The sequence below is a fragment of the Cnephaeus nilssonii genome, assembly GCF_951640355.1.
Source record: "Cnephaeus nilssonii genome assembly, chromosome: 5".
Lineage (NCBI taxonomy): Eukaryota > Metazoa > Chordata > Mammalia > Chiroptera > Vespertilionidae > Cnephaeus > Cnephaeus nilssonii.
This window is the reverse complement of record NC_137076.1, coordinates 80,346,773-80,363,690: the sequence shown is the minus strand read 5'-3', so window position 1 is coordinate 80,363,690 and position 16,918 is coordinate 80,346,773. Positions and strand designations below refer to the sequence as shown.

Here is a 16,918-nt window from a genome sequence, read left to right as displayed (position 1 = left end):
ATTCCCCCCACCCCCGCCCCCAAGCTAGTTATAGCACTTTTCTAACGCACTGTCAAATACGAAAAAAGGGGGCATTGAAAGAATGACTGCACACAGGGGAAATGAAGAGCTCTTGCTTCTGACTCTATGGATATGAACACAGTCAATGTGAAATTATACTCACAGTTTTGTGTTCCCAAGAGAATGGAGAAAGGGAAACGTGAAAAATTGGTATGTTCACGAGTAAGAAACTGGAGTCAGTAAAATATGAAAGATGCATAAACAAATAAAATACTGATAGATTCTTTTTAATGTAGCTTCTGGGGAGAAGCCATGTGGCCCTTACTACTATATCTATAGTCGTCCATTTTTAAGAAGTTGCATTGTAAGCATTGTAATTCATTTTAAGAGACTTCTGTTTTCCCCAGGACTTATATCGCAAAATTGCAAACTAAAAAATATCTGAAACTAAATATAAAGTTCCATTGGAAAATGTCGTTTTGGTGAGGGCGTGGTTGATAAGGGAACCAATCCATGTGACTTTGTAAACATTGTATTATACTTGTACCCTTGTGTCTACTAGAAATTATATCTCCTTTTTGGAAAACTTTATATTTGCCATGGCTTCTGTATTGTATAGCACTCTGCCTACTTTTAATCACAACCTCCCCTTTCCAGACCATGGGAATTTCCTTCATATTTGAAGCTCCCTGTGACTCCCTACAATGGTGGAAATCATCCATATTTTCACTGCTTAAAACAGCAGCCTCTAGTCACATATGGTGACTGAGCACTTGAAATGTGGCTAGTGCAAACGAGGAACAGAATTTTTGATTTTATTTTGTTTTAATTGCTTACAATTAAAATTTAAATAGTTACATATGAGTAATAGCACAGCAGCCTAATGTCTCACTTGTAGCTCACTAGAATTCTGCTCATCTCCTTTTCTCTAGAATTTGAAAAAACTGAACTTCAATATCTTAATTCACTAATGGGCATTGCCCTACCATACAGTTTTTATTTGTAGCAATTTGATTAATGTCTGTCTGCCTCATTGGAACACAAGTTACTTAGGGGCAAGGGCTGTGTTTGTTTGTTTTCTCACTTTTTTATTACATCCAGCACCTAGTCCAGTATCTGAAACACAATAGCTACTCAATTAATATATGAGTACATGAATGAATTTAAAAGTATCCATATGTTTTCAGTATAAATGAGAACTTCACTATTCTCTCCCTCCCTCCCTCCCTCCCTCCCTCCCTCCCTCCCTCCCTCCCTCCCTCCCTCCCTCCCTCCCTCCCTCCCTGTATATGTGACTGTGTGTGTGTGTGTGTGTGTGTGTGTGTGTGTGAGAGAGAGAGAGAGAGAGAGAGAGAGAGAGAGAGAGAGAGAGAAAGAGAGGAGAATCTAAAAGTGTGGAGAGGAGACCAAGACCAGGTTATAAAAGAGAAATCAAGTTGACAATAGAATACTTTGGAATAAAAACATTGGCTTTATTAATAATAAGATTTCGTAAGCATTTACCACATACTGGACAGTATCTTAAGTACTTTATGTAAAGTATGTTATGTACTCCTCACAAAATGACCCTATGGAATAAGTATTATTATTGTCACCATTTTTCATATGACATGGAGGACAAGAGGAGTAACCTACCCAAGGTCGTACAGCTAGAACCTGGTAGAGCAAGCGTTTAAATCCACACAGCCTGACTTCAGAGCCTACCTTCTTACCCGAAATGCTGCTTTTTTGTTTGATTGTGTCCATTTAGTGACAGAGGCCTCGTGACCTCAAGGGTGTGCATTAGGCTTTTGTCTAACTATAAGCTTCAGTAAGCCAGTGTATCCTGGAGGTGTAGGCCTCTTTCCAACCATGCACGTAGACGAGGTGGGAATCGTGGGACCAAGGATAATATGTTACAAAAATCGGCACAGGATTCCTTTCCTCAAAAAGCCAAACAAAAATTTTGCCCTGTACATAATAAAGGTAAAACAAAACCTTTTCTTCAATAAACAAAACACAAAATAATCAACCCCCCTCCTCCAAATCTCTGGTGTAGTAAGAAAGATTAATGAAAGCTAGGAGTTACAGTCTTACTGTGAATTAGCTAGTTTTATTCAACTTCCCCTGCTTTCCCTCTCCCCTCGCCTCATCTCTATCACATGTTTATAGCTCCACAGAGAGTCCAGAGTTGATATCCCTATTTAGTTGTTTCATGTACAGATATCTTATCTTCCTGTTAATTATACTCTGCTTGCCTGTCCTCACCTATCCCCACCCCCCAGATTCACTCTCCACCCTTTCTGCTCTGAATCCTGGAGCACTGACCTCCGTGGGTTACATCACTGGGTCCCCTCGCCCTCTAACTTCCAATAGGTTCAGCGGAAGCTTGGCACAGGTGTAGAAGGAAGAGCGGGAAGAGAGATTGGTATGTTTCTTCTTCATCCTTCCCCCCCACTTTGGGGTGTGTGTGTGTGTGTGTGTGTGTGTGTGTGTGTGTGTGTGTGTTATTGTCTAAAGTTTTACATTTGTCCCCTTTTCCCCCAATTGACCCCTCCCCCATCCCTTCCCAGCCTGGGCAAGCCCCCCACTTTGGTGCCATGCTCTTGCAATAGCTGCCTGACAGCCCCACACTCACTGGGATCTGTAACGCTTTCTTCGCCTTGCCCTTCTTTGTCTAGGGACCTAAATTTTGACAAATGCTTGTTAGTCCCCGGGTGCCTCTACATACTTGTTTCCTTGAACTCTGCTCACATCCTTGTAAATAGTCCCTTTAGTAAATTATTTTCAGGAAATGGTTTCCATTAGGCCCCTGCCTTGATATATTTTCCTTCTAGCAGTCTTTTAAATTTCTTAAAGGCATGGGAGAGGCCAATACTTCCAAATAGATATAAAATTAAATAGGCCTCAGGTAGATTGTCCCAAAATTGGATGGGGATATTTTATTGCTCTGTTCCCAACACTATTCAGGGGAAAGAGACTCTGAATGTGGCAGACACTTGTCCCTATTACGTGTATCAGAGATAGTTCATCGGGCTTATTTTAGCTCTTGAATGAAACGACCTCAAGGTTATTCATTCCCTTTGCCCTAGGACTCTGATCACAAGCAATCTTGTGATTACTAAATTGGTTTTCTAGGCAACTTGATCCAAAGTAAGGGATACCTTGGAGGATGGACACCAACCTTCCAGACCCTGAAAAAGTATAGACTTATATTCATTAAATTGGCATTTTTAAAGGAAGAAAAGAAAAAGAATAGTTTCTCATATGCATACTATCCTCCCCCCCCCCTTTTTTTTTCTTTCTGGCTTGCATTTCTACTATGTACCTTTTTTGGTACTGTTTGCAAATATTTCAGTTTTATTAAAATTCACATAGTTACTGGACAATTATTTAAATTATTTACATAAAGTAGAATATCTATATCTATCTATCTATCTATTTCTTATTTGGCTTCAGTCTTGTGTAAAAATGAAAATTCCTGTTATGCTATAAATTAATCTGTATCTCTATTCTGATATTGTATTTATTCTCTGTCTTTCTTCCTGTTATAATAGAAGAATCATTTTTTCAGCCCCTCTCTCTATACTCCTTTTGCCCATTCTCTATTTTAAAAAAAATGTTTTTATTGATTTTAGAGAGAGAGGGAAAGAGAGAAACATTTTTGTGAGAGAGAAGCATTGATCAGTTGCCTCCCTTACACACCCAACTGGGGATTGAAGCTGAAACCTTCAAACAGGTAACCTTTCGGTGACCAAGTGAGCCACACCAGCCAGGACCTCTCTTGTCGTTTGAAGGGCTTCCCTCTTCATTTATCTCCTTTCTCCCACAATTCTTTCTTCCTTCTCATTGAACATTCCCATTTGCATACATGCATGCTCTAGCATCTCTGGTTTTGGTAAAAACTCTCCCTTGACCATGTCCACCTCCAACTAGTACTTCTTTTGTCTTTTCATCAGCACAGCAAAACTTTTTTTTAATTCAACAAATATTTATTGAGTGTCTATTATGAGCTAGATATTGTTCCAGATACTTGGGACACAGCAGAGAACAAAACAAAGGTCCCTGCCCGCATGGAGCTTACAGTCTAGTGTTTATGACCACTTTGCCTGAATGCTGTCCGTGACCCTGGGCAAATCTCTCCTCAGCTGTCCAATGCAGGAAGAAGCAGGCCTGGCCCAGATATAGGTAATAAGTCTGATGCACAGTAGATGCCAAACAGATACCACCTCCAACCCACTACCCAGAGAGTAGATCAGGCTGGAAGTTGACCCGGGGGGAGGTCAGAGGGGGTGCAGCAGGTGGGGTGGGGTGCTGCCGCACCAGGGTCTGGGCTGGCTACACAAACTGCTGCTGCTGCTTCTCGGTGGCTGCCTGGCTGGCAAGGTCCTTGGCCTTCTCTGTAGCTGCCAGTGCCGTCTCCTTTGCCCTCGCCTTGGCTTCCTTGGCTGTCTCAACAAGGGTTTTGGAAGGGGCCTCGCCTTGCAGCTTGGCCAAGATGTATTCAAAACCCTTCATGGACTTGGTCACGTTGCTTTTGAACCCGGCGAGACCAAATTCCTGGACAGCTCTGGAGACCCAAGCTTCCCGGTGGATTTCGGTCCAGCGGCTGTTATCAGAGTTCACATTGTTCCTCCACCACCATCAGCCGGGCGTGGTTGATGTTGCAGGTGAAGGTGGTCATGGTCTGGTTCTGTGGGTCCACAATAGAAACCTCCAGGATGCACACTGAGTGAGCAACATTGGCAGGAAATAGTCGCCAGGTCCCGCAGGCCATCCTGTTGGTCTTGGTCAGGAGCTTCTGGTCAGGGGTCACCTCCCAGTGCACTATGTCGTTTGTCAAGACATGTGTGCTAAGGGATTCGGGTACCGCTGCCAGAAGACAGCGAACACTTGGTCCCAGGAACTCGGAGCCCGCTGTGGCCCAGGAAATACTTCACCATTGTCCCGGCCAAGCAGGGTCAGCACCCGAGCAGCATCAGGGGTGCAGAGCCCGGGGGGCACGCGGAGGCCAGGCCAGGGCTCGGCGCCCGCCCGCCAGGCACCAGCTCAGTCACCGCCCCACTGCACCCCAACAGCAGCCGCCACCATGAGGAGTTGTTGGGGCGCCCGCCACTTCCAGCGCAGCACAGCAAAACTTTTTGGAGAAGTTGTTTATACTGGCTGTCGCCACTTCCTTACCTTACAATGGCTCCATTCCGGCCTCCTTCCAGGAAGCTATCCCTCTACTGAAACAGCTTTAGTCAAGATCATCAGTGACCTACATGTTGCTGAATTGCTTTCTCATCTTCCTCAGTCTCTTTTAAAATTGAACACAGTTGACCAGTCCCCCCACCTCTCTCTCTCTCTCTCTCTCTCTCTCTCTCTCTCTCTCTCTCTCTCTCTCTCTGCTGGCAGCTGGTCCTCACCCTGAAGGGGCTCAACTCGTATTAACGGTTTTGTTATTGTCAAGATTACAAAGACAGAGGACAGCCAGGCACATTGAAGTTATGAGTAGTAATGGTATCACACCTCATCTGCAATAGCAAGGGCTGTCTTCTTAGGAAAGGAATTTTAAAGACATTGTCCAGCCAAGGCCCACACCTGGCCCTCCTCTTAATCTCAGCCAGATTGCAAGGCAGGTATGAAACAGGTATGCTTATAGTTCAAAAACCAAGATACAGAATTTTGGTAGTGCTGATTCTTGAAGTAGTTTTTCTTTTTTTTTCTCTAGGAGGCAACGGAAGAATGTTTCTCTCTCTCCCATCAATGTTTTTCTCTCTCTCTCTCTCTCTTTCTCCTTCCTCTTCACAAGTCTCTCTCTCTCTTTTTTTTTTAATATTCAGGTTTCCGTGCTTACAGTGGCCACATCTATTCTGGCCACTGACTTTTTCCCCCAGGTGTGATTGACAGACAGGTAGGCACCTTCCTACGTCACTCAGACCTTACTGGGAACACAAGTCTCTTTTTAAAATGCTTTCTTTTCTTGGCTTCCATGATACCATTCGCTCAGTCTCCTTTCCTGACCCCTCCGCCTTTATTCAACCTGTAAATGTTGGGTGGACCTGAGGTTAAGTTCTGGACTTGCACCGTACATGAATGGCTATTGAGCACTTGAAATGTGCTTAGCCTGAAATGAGATATGCTGTAAGCATAAAATACACTCTGAATCTCAAAGACTTAGTTTTAAAAAAAAGGATATAAGCCCTGGCTAGTGTGGCTCAATTGGTTGGGCATTGTCCTATGCACCAAAAGGTTGTTGGTTCAATTCCTGGCCAGGGCACATGTCCAGGTTGCAGGCTCGATCCCTGGAAGAGGTCATGTAGGAGGCAGCCAATCAATGTTTCTCTCTCTCTTTCCCTCTTCCTTTCTCTCTCTTTCAAAATCAATAAAAATATATTTTAAAAAGAAGAGAAAATATCTCATTAAAATTTTCATATGATTATATTTTGAAATAATATTTGGATATATTGTGTTATTAAAATTCATTCCATCTGTTTCTTTTTATCTTTAAAAAAAATTTTTTTTTAATTGATTTCAGAGAGGAAGGGAGCGGGAGAGAGAGATAGAAACATTAGTGATGAGAGAGAATCATTGATCAGCTGCCTCCTGCATGCCCCACACTGGGGATTGAGCCTGTTACCTGGGCATGTGCCCTGACCAAGAATCGAACTGTGACCTCCTGGTTCATAGGTCAATGCTCAACCACTGAACCATGCCAGCTAAGCCTCTTTTTACCTTTTTGATGTGGCTACTAGAAAATTCAAAATTACATATGTGGCTCACATATATTTCTATTGGACAGTGCTGTTCTAGATCCTCTTCCTTATCAACTTTTCTTTTAATCATCTTATCTAGTTTCATAGTTTCAAATATCATCTATATGTTGACTCCCAAATTTAGACCTCTAACTCTGACCTCTCCTTTGAAGTCTACACTTACATCTCCAGCTGGTACTTAAATTTCCATTTAAATGTCTAACAGGTATCTCAGTATTAGCATGTCAAAAATGAAATTTCCTATAACCCTTAGCCTCATTATGTTACTTACTAAGCTTTTCATTTCAGTGAATGGGTTCATCATCTGTCCAGTTGCCCAAATAAAAAACTGAGTCATCCTTGATCACTCTACTTCCTTTACCCACTTGATCCAATCTTGGTTGGTTAGTTCCATCTTCAAATTATACCTTAAATTCTACCTATTCTTCTTCCTCTCCAGTGACACTACCTCAGTCTAAACCACTGTCACCTCCTGCCCAGACTACTATAACAACTTCCTAACTGCTCTCTTTGCTTCCGCTTTTGTACCAGGAGAGGGTGGGGATGGGGAGGAAGGGCGGGGGGTGGGGGCTGGGGAGAGGGGAGAGAAACACATGGATAGATTGGTTGCCTCCTGCACCCACCCCTTCAGGGGCTAGGGATGGAACCTTCAACTAAGGTATGTGCCCTTGATAGGGAATTGAACCTTCAGTGCCAGGGTGGATGCTCTAACCACTGAGCAACACCGGCTAAGGCTGATCTCTTTTAAATATAAACCAGACCTTAATCATTCTTCTACTTGAACCCTCCAGTGACTTCCCATTGTACTTGGAATACAATCCAAACTTGCCATAGCTTGCAAGGCTCAGCATAAATCTGATCTTTACTTATCTCCCTAATCCCATTCCATGCCAATCTTTCCCCTTGTTATAACAATGTCCAGCTTCACTGGCCTTTTTTTTTCATACTTTGATGTCTAGTTTGATATTGCCTCAGGCCCTCTCTTGGAATTCTTTTCTCTGCCTCAGCTGTTCTGCTCCCAGATTTGTGTGGCTAACTCCTCTTCATCCTTCAGACCTCAGCTCAAATATTGCCTCCTTACAGAGACCATCCTGGCCAGTGTCATTCTGTCCTAGTCACTTTCAATCTAAGCGTACACATGCTTTCTTCCTTCTTCTCACTGAAATGTTTTATGTATTCATTTCCTTTTTTGTGTCTGTCTGCCCTTAAGAGTGTAAGCTGTTCAAGACGGGGGCCTCATGTGTCTTATTTGCTCTTGCATTCTCAGCAGCTGGTATAAAAAGCTTGGTCCAGAGTAGGCACTAAAAATAGTTTAGGGTGATAAACTGCAAAATAAATATTAATCAAATGGATTCTTTAAAAGAAAGAATGAATAAATCTATTTTTGGAATAAATAACTTCATTTTGGAATGTCTTAGAAACTAAGGCATTGAGGACCTAGTATTTGCAGAGCTCTCGCGTTTTCTGCTCTCACAATTGGGAGAGCTGAGAGGACAGTGAGACACTGAGTCTGAGAGGCAAATGGGAGAGATGATATTAACGGAAAAGCATTGGGGGTGAGTGGGAGGTCCAGGGCAGGCAAATCTAGTAATAGCTCCTGACTCTTAATTTTGCCTAGATTTTAGCTCTAGCAGGAACCATGACCATTATTTCTTTAGCATCTGTGTCAGTATGCATAGTAGGTTTTCAAGAAATTCTTTTTGGTAGAATGAATAAATAAATTTATCAATTGTAAAAACAAATGCAGGAAAAGGCAAGTCTTAAAATTTTTTTACCGTGGCTGATATTGTAAGTGTCTAGGAAGCAAATGAAAAAGAACGCACGTAAACTAGAAATTATGAGATAGAAACAAGATTGAATTGGATACACAAAGTGAGAAGAGAGAGGAGAGAGAGGAGGGTTTAGTAATAAGAGAATAATTTCTTCTTCTCGTCCTGCTTCACGCCCCCAGAGTTGAATCAACCTCAAAGTTCCTGTTGACCTCAGGAGAGAATTCCAAATACACAAATCAGGAAAACAGAGGGAGGAAAAAATCTTTAAATGTTAGACACCAAAAAATCCAGCTTGAGGATATCTTATTTTTTTCTCAGTCCAAATCAGATATGCTATGACATGTAAAAGAAAACTGATGATGGCGTGAAGCATGAGTGTGCGATCTGATTGTGATACTCAGGACAGATCTGTCTATGTCCAGATTGTACTTCTGCTGCGGTCTATTTTCGGGAGCTTTTGGATTTGTATCTAAAAGTGATATCTGGAAAAGAGATAACAATTTGTGCTCACATAGCACTTTTCATCCAAAGGTCTCAAAGCCCTTTACAAAGAAATAAGTATTATTATCCCAGATGGAACAACTCAGACAGAGGGGCTGCTGCCCTTTTCAGCAAATCGGGGAGTGGAAGCTCTTGGACTCCTGACATAGCTGTAGGCCGTAAATTATTGAATCAGGCCCTCTCTTAATTGGGAGCAGGGACGACCAGTGATGTGACTTTCCTTTTTTTAATCTAAAGTAGGACATCAGGTTCTACTCTTAAGAATTTTAGCATGTGTTCGAAACCTATGAAAATGGGTAGTTTTAAAACTGCTGAATTTGGGGTAAAGTATGGCTACTGAAACTAAGAAAATTGGTTATTCTAGTCAGACTAATAATAGCTAAGATGTGCCAAGCATTATTCTAAGTGGGCTATATATAATATTTTATTTAAGGCTCATAACAATTTTAATAAAGTAGGAACTATGATCACTTTACTCATTTTATTCAGTTGAGCAAACCAAGGCAGAAAGTGAAGTAATTAGGCCAAATATCACTTACGCAAGTGGCAGAACTGGAATCCAGAGGTAGGCAGTTTGAGTCCACTGCCCACACTCAGCCAGTTACTCTGTGCCAGGTACTGAGGAGCATTTTGCATGAATTATCTCACTGAATCCTCACAAAACCCCTAAGAGGCAAAACTATTACCCAGTTGTATTGGAGAAGGAAACTAAAGCTTACAAAGGTGAAGTGACTTGCCCCAGCCCACGTGCCAGTAGGGGTAGAGCCAGGATTTTAAAATGTAGACAAAAGAGCACTAGTGCTGTGTGACCCTGAGCAAATCAAAAATCTCTGTGGTCTCTGTGTCTTCCTCTGTGAAAGGAGGGCATCAGGCCACAGGGATGCTAAAGTCCTTCCCAGTGCTAATATCCTCAGATTCTCAATATCTGTTTTCTACTTAGTTCCTTGCTTGAAAAACCCTCGGAGGAAAAGAAATTAACCACACAGAACCCGAGAGTGACTCTGGAAGCCAAATTTAGAAAACAGACCTCAAAAGGAGAAAAAAATAAGTTTGCAGGAATGTCTTTCTTCAGAAAATGAGACTGTCCTGCAAAGTGTTTGGCTTGATTTGTGAGACTCTTTGACCACAGAAAGGCCTTACACATCTCCCTAAGGAGCCAGTTCTCCTGGATGTAGTCAGGCATGTAACCGGGTTCAGTGGCCATTTCTGGCCACTGCATTGGCTGAAGCTGGAGGAAGTCCATCTTGTGTGGGAGGGATCTGGGAGAAGAAGCCAAGCTTTTTATGTGGGTGTTCTATCTTGAATTCAGAATGTCTATACCATTCTGTCTACTTCTGTTTTTGTTCTCAGTGATTATTACATAGTGACACAGCCCACTGCTACCATGAACCACTTTTTTTCACAAACTTGTGGGGAACCATAGTGGGTAGTGAACAGGTCTGGCTTCCATTTCTATGTGTGGTTCTGTTCAAAAGTGTGAGCTTGATCCAAAGGAAACAAAATCATTATCTCGAAGAGATTTCTATACTCCCATGTTCATCACAATGTTATTCACAATAGTCAAGGTATGGGAAGAACTTAAGTATCCATCAATAGATGAATGGGTAATAATGAATGTGAGATATACATATATACATACACACACACACACACACACACACACACACACACACACACACACATCTCCAGGTGGAGAAAGACAAATACTGCATGGTATCATTATATGTGGAACCTAAAAAAAATGTCATAGAAACAGAGACTAGATTGGTGGTTACCAGGATTTTGGGAGTGGGAGAAGGGGGAGAATTTGGTAAAAGGATACAAATTTTCAGTTACAAAATGATTAAGCTCTTAAGATCTAAAGTATAACATAGTGACTATAGTTGATAATGATCCTATATAATAAAAGCCTAATATGCTAAGTGTCCAGTTGTCCGGTCATCCGTTCAACCAATCAAAGCATAATATGCTAATGATATGCTAAGGCTGCTCAACTGCTCACTATGATATTCACTGACCACCAGGGGGCAGATGCTCCAACCAGTAGGTTAGCTTGCTGCTGGGGTCTGGCCGATCGGGACTGAGCAAGATGGGCTGGACACTCCCTGGAGCCCTCCCACAGTCCCTCCCCAGCTGGCCAACCTCCCGCGTCCCTCCCTGGTGCACGAAATTCATGCACTCAGTGGGGGTCCCTCGGCCTGCCCTGCACCCTCTGGCAATCCGGGACCCCTCAGGGGATGTCAGAGAGCCAGTTTTGGCCTGATGGTGGAACAACTGGTCTCTATGATGCGCACTGACCACCAGGGGGCAGACGCTCAATGCAGGAACTGCCCCCTGATAGTCAGTGCGCTCCCACCGGGGGAGCACCACTCAGCTAGAAGTGGGGCTCACAGCGGTAGTGGTGGGAGCCTCTCCCGCCTCTAGGCCAGCGCTAAGGATGTCCAACTGCCGGCTTAGGCCCGCTCTAAGCCGTCAGTTGGACATCTCCTGGACTGCTGCGAGAGGGTACAGGCCGAGCTGAGGGGCAACCCCCCCCCACCCCCTTCCCACAGGGGTCACTTAGGCTCAGCTGGTCGGTAGTTATGATGCACACTGACCACCAGGGGGCAGACGCTCAATGCACAGGCATGGAAACATGGAACAGACTGATGAATCTCAGAGGGAATGGGGGAGAGGGAGGGCAGGAAGAGATTAACCAAAGATCTTACATGCATACTAGAGATCTCAGCCTGGCCTGTGTCCTCTTGCAATCCGGGACCCCTCAGGGGATGTTGGAGAGCCTGTTTCAGACCAATCCCCACAGGCCAGGCTGAGGGACCCCACCCGTGCATGAATCCTTGTGCACTGGGCCTCTAGTATTATATAATTGAAATTTGCTAAGGGAGTAGAACTTAAGTGTTCACACACACACACACTCACACAAAGGTAAATATATGAGGTGATGGGTGTGTTAATTAACATGCTCACTTCTGCAGCACATATACTAAAATTGGAACAATATAGAGAAAATTAGCATGGCCCCTGCACGAGGATGACAGGCAAATTTGTGAAGTGTTCCATATTTTGTGCAATGTCCCAGAGGGCATCCTCGAACTCTTTGATTAGCTCAGAAGAAAGATGAGTCACAGCACAATGTGCGGCACTCAGTAGCAAAATCATGACTTTTCACCATAAAAATATTCATATAAGGCAATCTGTGAAATGAAAAAAAAAAAGCTGAGTTGAACCTAGGTTATTTGTGCTAATGTGTTAACTTGCATTTCCTTCATAAACCTTAGACATTCTGAAATAGACTTATTTAAAAATAAATTACAATTTTGTCAATCAAACCTTAAAAAGGCTAAACTAATTAAAATGAATAAATAATAGAGAGATAAACCTCAAAAGTGGGAGCTTGAGTTTGTGATAAATCAGTAGTTTTGTGTTCTTTGGAAAGTCATTTAAATTCTCTGAGTGTCTCAATTTTCTTCACCTTTTTGTAAAATGGTGTTTATACCACTTGCTCTCAAGAGCTGCAAATTTCAAATAGTCTGACGTTGGTGGAAGTAGTTTGGAGAGATTAGAGACCACTCAGATGACAATGAAAGAGAGGCTGAGAGATGCCTCTCATTCAGAGACTTGCTGGTGCACAAAGTAAGCATTTCAACAATGGGCAAGCCTAAATGGGAATCCCAATTTGTCATTCGGGCAAGTTATTAAACTTCCAGAAGTCTCTTCAATTTGTGAAGTGTAATGTCATTGAGTAATGGAAATACAGACACAATAGGCCACTAATATATGGTAGTTATTACTATTTTTATTATCAATTATTGAATTTATGATCAAGAGTTAGCAGGTTTAGAATATCAAGCTTTATTTTCTAAGACATGCATATTAATTTACTTTTCTCCTCAGGAAAAAGTCAATATACAATTAGGCTGTCCTAGGAAACCAAATACCCTGCTCGTTTATACTAAATGACGGAGGCTAATTCTGGAAGCTTGTCCTCATACCCATCACACCTTGAGGAAAACTGGACAGGCACCCTTCTTCCCTTTAGAAGTCTCTGCCTAAGTCCCACCTTCTGTGGCTGCAGGAAAAGTGGTAGATTTGGGATTTCAAAAGTAACTTTTGCATGCTAAAGAAGATAAAATTATAGTGAAATAATTCCCAGCCCTTTTAAGTGTTAGAATCTTATTTTTTTAACATATGCTTTTTATTGATTTCAGAGAGGAAGGTAGAGGGAGATAGAGATAGAAGCATCAATGATAAGAGAGAATCATTGATTGGCTGCTTCCTGCACGCCCCCTATTGGAGATCGAGCCTGCAACCCGGGCATGTGCCCTTGACCTGAATCAAACCTGGGACCCTTCAGTTCACAGGCCAACACTCTATCCACTGAGCCAAACTTGCTAGGGCAGAATCTTTTTTTAAGGTAAGAAAAATTTTAAGGAATCCCTTGAAAATAGTTTTACTTTTAAAAGTAGCTTTTCCCCTCTTTCTTTTAAGTAGCTTATGATTGAGAAAATACATGATAAAAATTAAGCAACAGTAAATTTAGAGGACCCCCTTTTTTAAATTTTTTCCTTAAAAAATTTTTTTGACTAGGTAGTATATAAACTTGATACAAATTCACAAGTTACAAAAGGGAGTACCACGAAAAGTATCCTTCTTGTACCCCATTCCTCAGTCACGCAGTACCCTTTCCAGAGCCAACTATTGTTTCAATTACTGCTGTCTTTTCAAAGGTAATCTATGCTCTGAAAATATTTATATATTTTAAAAAGACAAAAATGGTAGCATATCTTGACACTCTTCTTCACCTTGATTCAGTCTTCTTCATACTAGACAGTGTCTTGTTATACTTTAAAATGGAAAAAAAAAAGAGAGAGAATGATTTTTGTTTTGTTTTGTTTGTTTGTTTTTGGTAAATCATCACCCGAAGATATTTTTTCCATTGCCTATTTTAGAGAGAGTGGGAGGGAGGAACAGAGAGAGAGAGAGAGAGAGAGAGAGAGAGAGAGAGAGACATCAATGTGAGAGAGACACATCGATTGGTATGGGACCTTGATTGGGAATCAAACCTTCAGTGGGCAGGCTGATGCTCAAAATCTGCCAGGGCAAAAATATGTGTTTTTTTTTAAAATCCCCACCCCAAGGGTATTTTTCTTTTTTTTTAAAGGGATGGTTAGGGATGGAAGGCAGTGTCAGAGGTTCGAGAGAGCATGAGCTTTTGCCCTGTGGTTCCTGCTGTCGCTGCTGCTTATGGAAAGTGTGTGTGTGCATATGCATGTGTTCTTTTATGTATATACTAGGGGCCCGGTGCACGAAATTCGTGCACTGGGGAGGGGTCCCTCAGCCCAGCCTGACCCCTCTCACATACTGGGAGCCCTCAGGGGATGTCCTACTGATGGCTTAGGCCCTCTCCCCGTTGGGAGCAGACCTAAGCTGCAGTCTGGCCTCCCTTTGTGGGAGGAAACCAGGCTGATCAGGGGAAGGCGCCAGCCCCATCATCCCGCTGCTGCAGCCACTGCCAGTCACCGCAGCCGCCAAGGTATTTTCATCAACACAGACTCCAGTCCTTCACCATGAAAAAATGACAACTTTCTTTAAGCATTTTCAAGATGTGTCTTTCATAGGATATGACATTTCTTTATTTTTCTTTTTATCCTCACCTGAGGATATGTTTCCATTGATTTTTTTCCCCTTCCCTCCAATCCCAGGCTCGGCCCCTGCCCAAGCCTAAAGCCTCCACCCCAGGCTTTAGGCTTGGGAAGGGGTTCCCACCCCCTGCCCCGTCCCCCTCCCCGCACCTTTGATCGCAAGCTCGGCCCCTTCCCAAGCCTAAAGCTGCAGATGGCCGGCTGGGAGTGACCTGGGTGCTGAGGAGGTTCCCGGGACCCAGGTATGTATGCAAATTAACCGCCATCTGTGTTGGGTTAATTTGCATACTCACTCTGATTAGCTGTGGGCGTAGCAGAGGTACGGTCAATTTGCATGTTTCTCTATCATTAGGTAAGATTTTTTTTTATGGATTTTTTTTTTTTTTTTACAGAGAGGAAGGGAGAGGGATAGAGACTTTGAAACATTGATGAGAGAAAAACATCGATCAGCTGCCTCCTGCACATCCCAAGGTACATGCCCTTGACCGGAATCGAACCTGGGACCCTTCAGTCTGCAGGCCAATGCTCTATCCTCTGAGCCAAACCGGTTAAGGCCTAAGGATATTTTTCTATTGTTTTAGAGAGAGTAGAAGGGAGGAGGGGGAAGAGAGAGAGAAAGAGAGGGAGAAACATCGATGTGAGACACATTGATCTGTTGCCTCCTGCACATGCCCAGCCTGGGGCTGGGTATTGATCCTGCAACCCAGGTATGTGCCCTTGCCCGGGTATCGAACCTGTGACCTTTTGGGGGGGCTAATGCTCTAACCACTTAACCACTTTGGCCAAGGCAAGCATATATATGTATTTTTATTCCTCCCAGTGGTATTTACTATTGAAAAGTTGCATTGTACTTTTTTTACAAATAATTTTTTAAATTGATTTTAGAGAGAGGGACGGAGAGAGAGAGAGAGAGAGAGAGAGAGAGAGAGAGAGAGAGAGGTTTTGTCTCCACTTATTTATGCATTCTTTGGTCAATTCTTGTAGGGGTCCTGACAGGGGATTGAACCCACAACTGTGGCGTATTGGGCTGACACTCTAACCAACTGAGCTACCCAGACAGGGCTGCATTACATTTTTAAACATACAGATAGTCCTAGTGTGCAATAACTACACACCACTTAGATTCTCAGCTCTTAGACTAAAAATCACTGGTATAAGTAAATTACCAATAATATTCAACCTTAATTTTGGTCCTTATTCTGCACCAGGCATTGTTCTAAGCACTTTACACTTATCTCACATAATTTACATCCTTCAAATCCTTTTCCTCTCAATTTAAATGTTATCTCCTCATAGTAGCCTTCCCTTATCCAAGTAGACCTACCCTCTCCCCTTTCCATTATTCCCTATCATTTCATCCTGTTTATTTCCTTCAGAACACGTATCACTCTAAGTAATTTAGTTACCTATTTATCTACTTGTTTACTGCTGTCTTCCGAACTAGAGTATGAACTCTGAGAGCAGCCAGTGTCAATTTGGTTCACTGCAGTCTACCCAGTGACCAGTTCTGTGCTTGGCACAGAGGAGCCATTCTATTGGATATTCATTGAATATGTACATAATGAGAAAAAAAACCAACTTTATGTAGTAGATCCTCTTATTACCTCCACTATATGGGTGAGGAAACAGGCCTGGAGAGTGAAATAAACTCATCCCAACGTTAATAAGTTAAAAAAATTGGATTGAAGCCCATCTCTGCTTGACCCCAGAGCACAAGCTCTTCCCACTATTTTGGTCTCAGAAACAGAAGATTGAGTACAGTCTTGGCTGTGTGTGATCTTGAGTAAGTCCCTTTTTCTCCCTGGGACTATTTCTTCCACTAAAAAACTGAGAAGGTGGAGTTAATGGTCTTCTTTATAGCGATGTACAAGATCTGTGGTCTATGAAATGAAAAGGGGGACAATGAAGGGGCCAACAAGATGGGCTGTGCCTTTAAAAGAGATGATTTTCAGTTCACTAAAGACTTGCTCCTCATTATTCTATGCCAGGAACTGTGTTGGATGTCCCTTTGGATAGGAATCCAAAGACTAATAGGACATAGTCCCCACTGTTAAGATGACTGTTCTGATGGGTCTAATGCAGCCTGGTTAACAGTTGCTTAAAGTACAGTATAAGTCTGATGCTTAACGTATAGTATGCTTGAAGTACAGTTGCTTAAAAGTAAACTACAGTTGCTTAAAGTACAGTATGAGGCACATGGTAACATGGAAGAGGAAGAATTAGTCTCATCATATATGTGTATGGGAATAGAAGGGAGGGGTGAGAT

At 42.6% G+C, this 16,918-nt stretch overlaps 1 protein-coding gene and 1 pseudogene across 2 annotated transcripts in view; one reads left to right on the top strand and one right to left on the bottom strand.

Annotated features, from left to right (window-relative positions):
• The window catches only part of NRG2 (neuregulin 2), a gene marked incomplete at its 5' end in the record, with an annotated part of 227,170 nt that overhangs the window by 31,065 nt on the left and 179,187 nt on the right, over positions 1-16,918 (top strand). The window lies entirely within an intron of this gene.
• Positions 4,318-4,922, bottom strand: LOC307100124 (PRELI domain-containing protein 1, mitochondrial-like; annotated as a pseudogene). Its single transcript has one exon. The product of its transcript is annotated as a PRELI domain-containing protein 1, mitochondrial-like (transcript).